The sequence below is a fragment of the Adiantum capillus-veneris genome, chromosome 24 (assembly GCF_014529385.1).
Source record: "Adiantum capillus-veneris isolate H3 chromosome 24, ASM1452938v2, whole genome shotgun sequence".
Lineage (NCBI taxonomy): Eukaryota > Viridiplantae > Streptophyta > Polypodiopsida > Polypodiales > Pteridaceae > Adiantum > Adiantum capillus-veneris.
The window spans coordinates 99,004,103-99,015,863 of NC_140954.1; the positions used below are offsets into that span (position 1 = coordinate 99,004,103).

Below are 11,761 nucleotides of genomic sequence, written 5' to 3' on the forward strand. Positions count from 1 at the left end.
CAAGGATAAATGGACCAACCATGAGACCAATGAGTGCTATTACCAACCAAAGTATGATAAGAATGTTCAGCACGTGCCTTTGAGGCCACAAGGACAACCCATGTACATATATCAGCCTAACATGGCCCCATCTCAAAGACCACCAATGGGTATGGAAAGACCTCAACCTGTGTTGGGCCAACAACCTCCATATCCTGGACATAATGTAGTGCCTGTAAAGTACATGCATCCAGAATGAGTAATAGATGAACAAGCACTAGTGCCTGTTACACGCTATGCGGAGTCTAGTCCATCTACAGTAATGGTAGAAGGAGATTGGTATAACTCACATCCACCACCAATGGAAGAACCTGTGACTTATGCTCCACCAAAGCTTGCACCACTGTACTATGTGGCTAATCAAGGTGTTAGACCTCCTATGGTAAGACCCATAATTAAGATAAGAACTGGAAAATGTCATAACTGTGGTGTAGATGATCATTGGAAAAATGAATGCCTAGAGTCTCAAAAGAACCTCAAGCCAATTAAAGCTTATTGCATACAATGTTGCAAAAAGGGAGGACACTTCTTAGAAGATTGTCATAAAAATCCTTTAAACAAGGGTAAAATAGTAGTGAACGTAGTCCAAGTGATACCTAGTAGCTTATCTGAGAGTGTGAACCGATTGCTCCAATTAAGGTAATCACCAGAGCCCAGGCTAAGAAAAAGAAACATAACTCTTCTGTTGATTCGGAGAATAGAAAAATTTCCTCAGAAGCAAAAGGTATGAGATGAGAAAACATAAACAACGGGCAAAAATTGAGGAGAAAACAAAAAAGCTATTCCAAGAAAAGGTGAAAGAAACTAGAAGCGAAATCAAGGATGGATGTACAATTCTTGTATGAGGATTGTGGATTTGAAGCTTCGGGAAAACCATTGACCTTGAAAACACTACCCTCTAACTTGGGAGATAACAAAGATGAATCCATAGTGTGTAAGACCACTCAAGTAAAAAGAGCGGAATAAACCCTAGAAGTAGACGACATTCATTCAATCATGTCTACACCCATCCAATGCACTCTCACTTTGGGAGAACTATTGAAAATCAGGCCATATCTATGGAATGATCTACAAAAAACCCTAGAGAAGGTGGGAATAACATGACTAATCGCAAATAATTTGGAAAAATTGAAACACAAAATGGACAACAAAGAGATTCGATCTGTTCCAATGAACAGAGTCGGAGAATACTACGAAGGGGGAAGAAGGAAACACAACCTTTCCAGTGAAATATAGTGACATAGAACCATGGCAATACTGGATAGTGAGGCAGGCATAGCCATAGACACGAAAGCAGTATGGGAATCCTGGGGACAACCAGCCATTAGACAAACTCGAATGAAATTGCAATTGGCTGATGGACACATTGAAAGACCATTAGGACTGCTTGAAAAGATGATAGTTAATTCCTATGGGATTGAATATCAACACACTTTTGCCATAGTAGACTTTGGGAAGAAACTCAATTACAAAATCATATTGGGAACACCTTTCATGCGACAAGTACAACTCATCCAAGACTGGAGAAACAATTATCTGTACTTGAAGCAAGTAGGATCAATTACAAGGGTTAATCTAAAAGATCACACTTATAGGGATGTCATGAAAACGCCCATACAAGAATTCGATTCAGTCTCTTCGGCTGAAACTAAGATTCCATCTTGGTTGAACAAAGACACTCTTATTTGGATGTGTGGAGCTTCAGAAAACAGGAGTTTTAAAAGAGAAGAATGTATCTTAGAAAGGGATTGCACGGATGAAGCTTATGTACCTGAATCCTTTCCAGAGCATCTGTTTGAGCCATTTGAATGGACTCAAATTTTAGCGACAATGGATGTATGTGTAAATACATCTATGCCTACTCAATTTTGCAATGAGGATGGCTATGACATAATTTCCATACAAATGATTTCAACCCTCCACATCGAAGACAAAATTCAGGAACCCAAGGACTTGATGAAAGCTCAACAAGTCTTTTCAGACCTCTACTATGATGCAACATATGAGTTAGAAGAACAATCAACTACCTCAGATGATTCGGGGTCGGGAAAAGAACATATGATAGAAAAGCTACTCATGAAAGGAGGGGAGGAAAAGTTTTTTGACTTTCCTAATTAGAAACCGAGAAGAAAAAAATGGTATAGACAAAAAAGAGACACTAGAAATTTGAAAGTTAGACCTATGCCATTAATCCCTAGTAGAACACAGTTCCTGATGCAGATAGATACACATGATTGTGTCAAAATCACTGGCACATATCCTTCAACAAAAATCCAAAAATCTCAAAAATGTCGAGAAGAACAAGCAAGGAAACTCGAGCAAAACAAAAAAAACAGGATAAGGGTTCAACCATGACACGATTTTGAGGGAAAAAGAAGTACCAAGAGTTAAAAAAAGCTCTAAAGGAGATATATACGACCGCAATGGAAACCATTGAAGAGGATGGTACAAATGTAATGAGTGTTCCATCTCATTACAAGAAATATACTCTCCAAGATCAAAACTTCTTGTTAGAGAACTACGAAAACATGGTGAATCCTACGAAGGGCTTGAAAACGCAAAAAAGATAGATTTGGCCAAACCAGGAGAAGGGCCTAGACTAGCCTAAATGTCATAAAATCTAATATCTAACCAATCCAAATGATTTTCTCATATTAAACTGATCACTTAATATGGGAGAATGAACGGGAACAAGGGTTAAGATACAGATGTGCTTATAGATCTATTTCAACATGGGGCCAATGGTAAAGGGGCCCAGATGAGAAATGGTCTATCAAAGAGCAAGGTTAACCAATGGAGAAAAATACCTTAGGGTTGGCTTTATTAAAGCCTCCAAAGGTAAGTACTAAAATTGGGGAGACCTAATCAAACAAAAACAAGAACAATCATTAAATTTGAAGTCCTTGTAACACTAATTGGGGAGACCTAATCAAACAAAAACAAGAACAATCATTAAATTTGAAGTCCTTGTAACACTAATTGACACAAGTAGTTGCTAAGGAGATCCGACACCCACACGAAATTGGAGGACTATGCATTGTCTAATATTTTTGGCAAGTTAAATAAACCCGACTCCGTGCAATATTTAAAATTTCACTCTTATAGACACAAAAACAATCACATGATTTGTCATTTCTACCCAAATTCTTTCAAGGATAGATCAAATAATATTTATAGCTTACATTATTTTTAATAAAAGTCAAAATTTCTATACCAAGTATATTGTGTAACTTTGTAAACCTTTTATTAAAATTTTTGCTCAATCAGGAGGAATTGATATGCTCAACAAGAAGAAATTGCAAGTGATCTTATGCGGATTTCCAAAGACGGGCACAGTGTCACTCATGAAAGCTTTAGAGATAATTGGATTCCCGTGCTTCCATGGCATGCATGTTACTAAGCCCACCAATGCAAGTCTCTTTCTTAAAGCATTTAGAACAGGTAAGATAAGTCTTTCTATGCGTGTAGATATAGAGTGGCCTAGGATGTTTTGAGTGGAATCATATTTTTTACAATGCTAAAAAAAAACCACAAGTTTAGTGTAATCCACCTAAAAATTTTGAATTTTAAAGTGAAAAAATGCACGAAATTTTGTATGATAGCCTTCAAATATAGTCAAGTCACTCTACAAAAAAAATTCTCCATGTTTAGGTTTTTCAAGATTTAGAAAAGGTTATAATTCAAGTACCATCATTTTTATCATACATCCCATCAATTAATTTTTAAAAGAGTCCTAGATCAATATTTATGATGGTTGATGATAGAGAAGGCTAGGCAAACCAAGTTGATATCAAATTTTAAATAAGAAAATGTGGAGGTTGTACTTAGCTTGTAAGCACAGCCTAAAAAGAACAAAATTTTTAGTTATTTAATATCATTTATAAATTCAAATTGACCCACTCATACTTGAAACTAAATTTCTTGGACGAATCAAATTTTATGAATTTCTATTTCCTTATGCCAATTTGCCTTCAGGATCAATCACACATAATTGGTCTTTTCCTAATAACTACTTGTCGTTATTTCAATTACTGGCAAGGCTTTGTTGAATCCTGTTCTCTAGATCTCAATTATCATTCCCTATTATTCATATTGCTTCTGCATTGGTATAACTTGAATTTTGTACTTTGTTTTCTCTCTCTTCGGAGAGGGAATCCAAAATGTTGGGAGAAGCTTCTAGATGGCTATGCTTCCATAGCCGATTTTCCTAGAACTTGTGCATACAAGCAATTGATGGGAATCTTTCCTAATGCCAAGATTATTTTGAATATACGAGATCCTAACAAATGGTAGCAATTGCACATGCACCAGAGCACGCTATATTTAGATTCATTACCCCAATGGGTACAAAATGCATGAAAATAGCACTTTACAATCATTTATGCAATGGTAAGCCTGAGGTGAGGACAGAGAGACTTGCATTAAGGCATACCTTGAACATACTTGCGAGGTAAAACAATATGTGGCACCTCATAATCTTCTCATTTATGATATTGAGAAGGAGGAGGGGTGGACTAAGCTATGTGAGTTCCTTAATGTACCAGTTCCTGAATCAATCTTTCCCAAAACCAATGATTGAAAATATTTTCGTGCTTTCATTGCTAGGACGGCGAGGATGTATACAATTGTACTATCTGTGTATATTGCAATGGTTTTATGCAGAGTAATTTATCTTCTTTGTTGAGAAGTTTCATGCTCTCTTTGTGAGTTTCTTCAACATATTTTTGGTTTTGGTTGAAGAAGTTAAAGACATCTCTCGTAATAGCCTTACACTAAATTAATCTAGAAATGTTGTATAATGTGCTAGGGATGGGAAGATATTGTTGAGCTATATATAGAGATACTATATATAGCTCAACATATTAGCTTAAGGAAAATTTCTTTGCTATTGATATGTGCCTTTATTGTGGACAATGAGAGCACATGACAAAAACATATACATTGTTCCATTTGATTATTAAATCTTGTACATTAATGGAGACGGTTTAATAACCTTGATGTGCATAAACTATAGTTATATCAACATGGAATAAGTGTGATATTAATGAATGTCAACTTTGTGAGTTGCTAAAAGATGTCTCTACTACTTGAAGCATTGAGAAGAAGTCTAAAAAAATAGAGCATTGAGAAGAAGTCTAAAAAAATATCAGTCTTTGTATTGTTTGATTCATCTTTTCATGAAGAATATATTACAATTTTCACATTGTAAAAATGACCAGACCATATTCACAAAATCCCCCAAAATTACTTTTCTTTAAGTAAGTATCGCTAAATTGGCTCCTCTACCCTAGTACATGCTTTGCCTATTTCTTTGATTTTTCCAACATGTTGGCCATAAACCTTTGTGCCTCCAAATTGGTCTTCATTGTCAATAATTAAAGATGGCCTTGTAGCTTGGATGCCCACTGATGAGGATCAATGATGTCAACATCTTTCACATGGTTTGATCTTTTTTTTTCTTTTTAACCAAGTAAGCTTTTTGCATTAATCAGGAAGCCAAAAATTTACATCCATGCACCCAAGGAAGGGGTGACTGAATTAGTCTAGTTAAAGGGGATGTCCTACTCTTTACAAAAAGGGACCACGTCACCATAATAAAGGGGTTACAAAGGACCATGTCACCATTAAAGGGGTTACAAAGGATCATGTCACCATTAAAAAAAAAAGACCTTCTTAATACACATCTTCACAGGTTATCAATTTCTTCCCATAGTTTGTTGGCAAAGTCTTGGGCTTCTTCGAAATTCGTGGCCAATTCATGTACATCATCACCCATCTCGTGCACCCAATCATGTATCAAATCCATTGTGTTAAGTATGGAGCTTGATTTACCTTTGTAATTTTCTGTGGTAAAAGCGCACATTTGTAAGGCCCCCATTATGAGGAGAAGCCATCGTGCGTGAAGGTAAATCACTCATCGAAAACCAAAATTTTCACAGTAAAAAACTAGGGGCAACTGTAGGGGCCTCGGGGGTGGAAGCTCCCGAGATTTTTTTCCCTCGCCGGAATATTCCTTTTTGCCGGAATATTATGGCCGGACGGTGGCCGAAAAGTGGTCGGAAAACAATCATCGATTGGCCAGTGGCCGGTAGTCAATGGCCGGTGGTGGCCGGTGGTCGGAAGTCAATGGCCGGTGGCCGGTGGTCGAATTCAAAAGCGGACTTGTCTTCTCAAGGGCGCCCACACATGGGCGGATTGGAGGGTCCGATTTGGACTTATCTACACAAGGGCGGCTACACATGGATGCCTCTCATGAGAGAGGGCGGCCCTTTTGGCCTATAAAAGGAGGCCATTTCTACACACATTTCATAGTGTGAAGTTGATGCAACAAGGTGAGTGTGAGGTGGTGAGAGTGAAGCAAGGCAGGAGCTCCATTAAGGCTATAATCCCTTTGTAAACTACTTCTTGTTTTGAAGTGCTTAAGCCATTGAGTGGCTGCTTTCCCGTGGACGTAGCCCACATTGGGTGAACCACGTATATCGTGTGTACTCTCTCTCTCTCTCTCTACTCTATAATCTCGTGTATGTAAATCTGTCTCTCTCCATTAAGTAATCTACTCAATTATCTATTTAGCTACGTCTTATTTCCTAACAACTGGTATCAGAGCAAGGTTTTCTCGTAGCTAAATTATCTCAAGGAAAGGATTTCTTGAATTGAGTGGGGGTTATGGTGGACAAAGGGAAGCTCAAGATTGAGAAGTTCAACGGCAAAAACTACCAACATTGGAAGATGCAGATTGAAAACTATCTCTACCAGAAGGACCTCTATTTGCCACTAGGCGGTCTTGCGAAGAAGCCCGCAACAATGGCAGATGAAGCATGGATTGTCCTTGATCAAAAGGCATTGGGAACAATCCGGTGAAGCTTGGAGTCAACGGTAGCCTTCAATGTTTTGGAGATGAAGACCACGGAGGACTTGATGAAGTCACTTGACGACTTCTACGAGAAACCATCGGCATCCAATAAGGTATTCCTTATGAAGCGCTTGTTCAATCTAAAGATGGCAGAGAATGGTTCAGTTGCAGAACACCTAAATGACTTGAACACAAACATAAGTCAACTTCGATCGGTGAAAATCAATTTCGATGATGAAGTGCGAGCTCTCCTTATACTATCATCTCTACCGGATAGTTGGGACAGCCTTGTGATGACTGTAAGTAATTCTATTTCTGGCACAAATACTCTTAAGTTTGATGATGTTGTGGTGTTCTCCTAAGCGAGGAAATACGAAGGAGAAGCACAGGAGAATCATCAAGTGCTGCACTGTCAGTGGAAACAAGAGGAAGGCCTAAGGAGAGGTTCAAAAACCAAAAGGGTCGTGATCGCTCAAGGCGGAGCAAGTCACGCACAAAGTCAGTTCTTGAATGTTGGAATTGCGGCAAGAAGGGCCATGTCAAGAAGGAATGCTGTTCCAAGAAGAAGAAGGAGACAGAGTCTCAAGACAACAAGCCAACATCGGAGGCCAATGTGGCAGGTAAAGTAGAGCAAGATGATCTAATTCTCTCATTAGACAATGTGTCTAATTCTTGGATAGTAGATTCCGGGGCTTCATTCCATGTGACACCACACAAGTAACATTTCCAAGACTACACCAAAGCTAATTTTGGGTATGTATACTTGGGAGATGATGAAGCTTGTGAGATTGTCAGCAAAGGTACAGTTTCTGTCAAAACTGCTAACGGAAATGAATGGAAGCTTAAAGATGTTAGGCATGTTCCTTCTCTTCGCAAAAAATTAATCTCTACAGGACAATTGGACGATGAAGGTCACAACATTGCATTTGGAAACAAACGGTGGAAGATCTCAAAGGGATCTTTGGTGGTTGCCAAGGGAGAAAAGGTCGGTACACTTTACTTGTGTACTGTTAGCACGCAACCTTCAGCTTGTGCAGCAACTACAGAAGTTGACAGTGCAGTGTGGCACTACCGGCTTGGGCATAGGAGTGCCAAAGGAATGCAAATCCTTCAAACAAAGAAGCTTCTACCAGGTTTCAAAGAAGTGGACTTAGAGTTCTGTGAAGATTGTGTTTATGGTAAACAAAAGAGGGTAAAATTTCAAAAATCAGGAAATGAAAGAAAAAATAAAAAACTTGAGCTGGTTCATTCTGATGTTTGGGGTCTTGCAAGTACACCATCACTTGGTGGCTCATTGTACTATGTAACATTCATAGACAATGCGACTAGAAAAACATGGGTTTATGTCATGAAGAATAAATACGATGTATTTTCCATATTTCAAAGGTGGAAAGCCTTTGTGGAGAATGAAACAGGTACCAAGGTTAAATGCCTCAGATCCGACAATGGGGGTGAATATTGCAGCCAAGATTTTGAAAGCTTTTGTGCTAGCAATGGCATTCGGAGGCAAAGGACAACCCCAAGGACACCTCAACAAAATGGTATTTTGGAAAGGATGAACAGGACAATCATGGAGCGAGCACGAAGCATGCGGCTACATGCAGGCCTACCGCTTGAGCTTTGGGCGGAAGCTGTAAGTACGTCTGTGTACTTAATCAATTGGTCACTCTCAACGGCATTGGATGGGGGAGTTCCAGAAGAGGCATGGATAGGTAAACCGGTGAATTATGCATTTCTCAAAGTGTTTGGGTGTGAGGCTTTCATGCGGATAGATAGAAGCTTAAGATCAAAGCTAGATGCAAAGTCCAAAAAGTGTTTCTTCATTGGCTATGGAGAAGGAGACTTTGGGTCTTGCCTATGGAATCCTGAAGATGGTAAAATCTTAAGGAGTAGGGATGTAATTTTTAACGAACAAAGTATGTACAAAGATTACTTGGAAAGAAAACAAACAAAAGAAACAAGTGATGAGTACATGGAGCTTGAGGACGGTGAAGACTCAAGGACTGCAAACGGTGACAATGTGCAACAACGTCAACCAAATGAGGAGCCTCAATCTATTCCCCGAAGATCTACAAGAGCAAGTAGACCTCCAGAAAGGTTTGTTTCTTCCTTCAACCATCTCTTGATCTCAGATTCTGGAGAGCCGGAATCATATGAAGAAGCTATGCAACATGAATCCAAAGAAGAATGGACAAAGAGCATGCAAGTGGAGATGGACTCACTACATCGCAACCAAACATGGGAGTTGGTTGAGTTGCCTAAAGGTAAGCAGGCACTTCAAAACAAATGGGTGTACAAGATGAAGGGAGAAGAAGGTGGGAAGAAAAGGTACAAGTATAGGCTAGAGGTAAAAGGTTTTTCTCAAAAGAAAGGTATTGACTTCAATGAAATATTTTCTCTAGTTGTAAAAATGAACTCAATTAAGCTTGTCTTAAGCCTTGTGGCTGCTCATGATCTAAATCTCGAGCAAATGGATGTAAATACGGCATTCCCTCACGGTGACTTAGAGGAGGAAATCCACATGCTTCAACCAAAGGGGTATGAAGTAAAAGGTAAGGAGAAAATGGTTTGCAGATTAAAGAAGAGCTTGTATGGTTTAAAGCGAGCATCAAGACAATATTACTTGAAGTTTGATCGATGGATGTTGGATCATGGATTCACAAGATGCAACTCGGATCACTGCGTCTACACGAAGAATTTGGGAGATGGAAAATTCATCATCCTAATGTTGTATGTTGATGACATGTTGATTGCAAGTGCTAACATACAGGACATCAAAGACCTAAAAGAGGAGCTGTCTAAATATTTTTCAATGAAAGATTTAGGTGCTGCAAAGAGGATACTTGGTATGAAAATATCAAGGGACAGGACGAAGACGACAATAAAGCTATCTCAAGCAGATTACATCAAGAAGGTACTAGAAAGGTTTGCAATGCAAAATGAAAAACCAGTTTCTACACCTTTGGCTGGTCATTTTAAACTAACGAAGGATATGTGTCCAAAGACACAAGAGGAGATAGCCTATATGTCTAAAGTTCCATATACTGCAGCGGTAGGTTCTCTAATGTATGCTATGGTCTGGACAAGGCTAGACATTGCACATGCAGTGGGAGTTGTGAGTAGGTTCATGGACAACCCAGGTAAACAACATTGGCAAGCTGTGAAGTGGATACTTGGTATCTAAAAGGGACAACAACAAATGGTTTGTGCTTTGGAGGAAATGATATTTTTCTAGAAGGGTATGCTGATGCAGATATGGCAGGTGACAAAGATACTCGAAGGAGCACTACTAGCTATGTGTTCACGGTTGGAGGCACAACAGTAAGCTGGGCTTCAAAGCTGCAGTAAGTGGTTTCACTTTCTACCACGGAAGCAGAGTATGTAGCAATGACGGAGGCAAGCAAAGAAATTATGTGGCTTCACAGATTCTTAGAAGAGCTTGGATTCAAACAAGACAATTGTGTCTTGTACAGTGATAGCCAAAGCGCTATCCATCTTGCGAAGAACTCAGCCTTTCATTCAAGGAAAAAGCACATTGAGGTGAGATATCACTTCATACGCACTCTTTTGGAAGAGGGACAACTAAAGCTAGGAAAGGTGCATACAAGTGAAAATCTTGCAGACCAGTTTACAAAGGTGGTCAACAAGGAGAAGTTGAGCTTTTGCTCATCTTCAATCGGCATTCAAGGATAAGAAGCCAGAATGGAAAGCAGTCACAGGTTTGGTTTGGAGATCAGTCTCCAAGTGGGAGATTGTTAAGTATGGAGCCTGATTTTCCCTTGTAATTTTCTGTGGTAAAAGCGCACATTTGTAAGGCCCCCATTATGAGGAGAAGCCATCGTGCGTGAAGGTAAATCACTCACCGGAAACCAAAATTTTCACAACAAAAAACCAAAGACAACTTTAGGGTTTTTTTCCCTCGCCGAAATATTCCTTTTCGCCGGAATATTATGGCCGGACGGCGGCCGAAAAGTGGTCGGAAAACAACCGTCGATTGGCCGGTGGCTGGTGGTCGGAAGTGAATGGCCGGTGGTCGAAGGCCGAATTCAATGGCCGGTGGCCGAATTCAAAAGCGGACTTGTCTTCTCAAGGGCAGCCACACATAGGCGGATTGGAGGGTCCGATTTGGACTTATCTACACAAGGGTGGCTACACATGGCTACCTCTCATGAGAGAGGGCAGCCTTTTGGCCTATAAAAGGAGGCCATTTCTACACACATTTCATAGTGTGAAGTTGATGCAACAAGGTGAGTGTGAGGTGGTGAGAGTGAAGCAAGGCGGGAGCTCCATTAAGGTTATAATTCCTTTGTAAACTACTTCTTGTTTTGCAGTACTAAAGCCATTGAGTGGCTGCTTTCCCGTGGACGTAGCCCACATTGGAGGAACCACGTATATCGTGTGTACTCTCTCTCTCTCTCTACTCTATAATCTCGTGTATGTAAATCTGTCTCTCTCCATTAAGTAATCTACTCAATTATCTATTTAGCTACGTCTTATTTCCTAACACATTGTGCCATTATCAACCAACCTGTCCTGCTTCTCTTCAAACATTCTTGAGTAATGCTGTAGAGAGTCTCTGAGGATTAAGACTTTATGCTTGTAGATACTCATTTGTTCAAGCTTGAGGTTGGCATCCTGCACAGAGCATCGAGAAAACAAAACTTTCAAACTTGGTGCCTGATAGTTAGCAAAAAATATGAAAGAATTTCTGAGCTTCCATATAATCCACAAAAATACTGCTCTAAATCTATTCCAGAAATCTTATAGAAGGCCAACTGAGTCCCCTAAGAGTAACTATTTCCAACTTATTTGGTGACCTAGGGTGTTAACTATAGGTAAAAGGATAGGGAGATTGGTCTAACAGTTGAG

General features: G+C 39.5%; 1 pseudogene; it reads left to right on the forward strand.

The window, feature by feature from the left end:
- Positions 1-3,341: 3,341 nt before the first annotated feature.
- On the forward strand, positions 3,342-4,618 carry LOC147426844 (ava biosynthesis cluster protein M-like; annotated as a pseudogene).
- Positions 4,619-11,761: the final 7,143 nt, after the last annotated feature.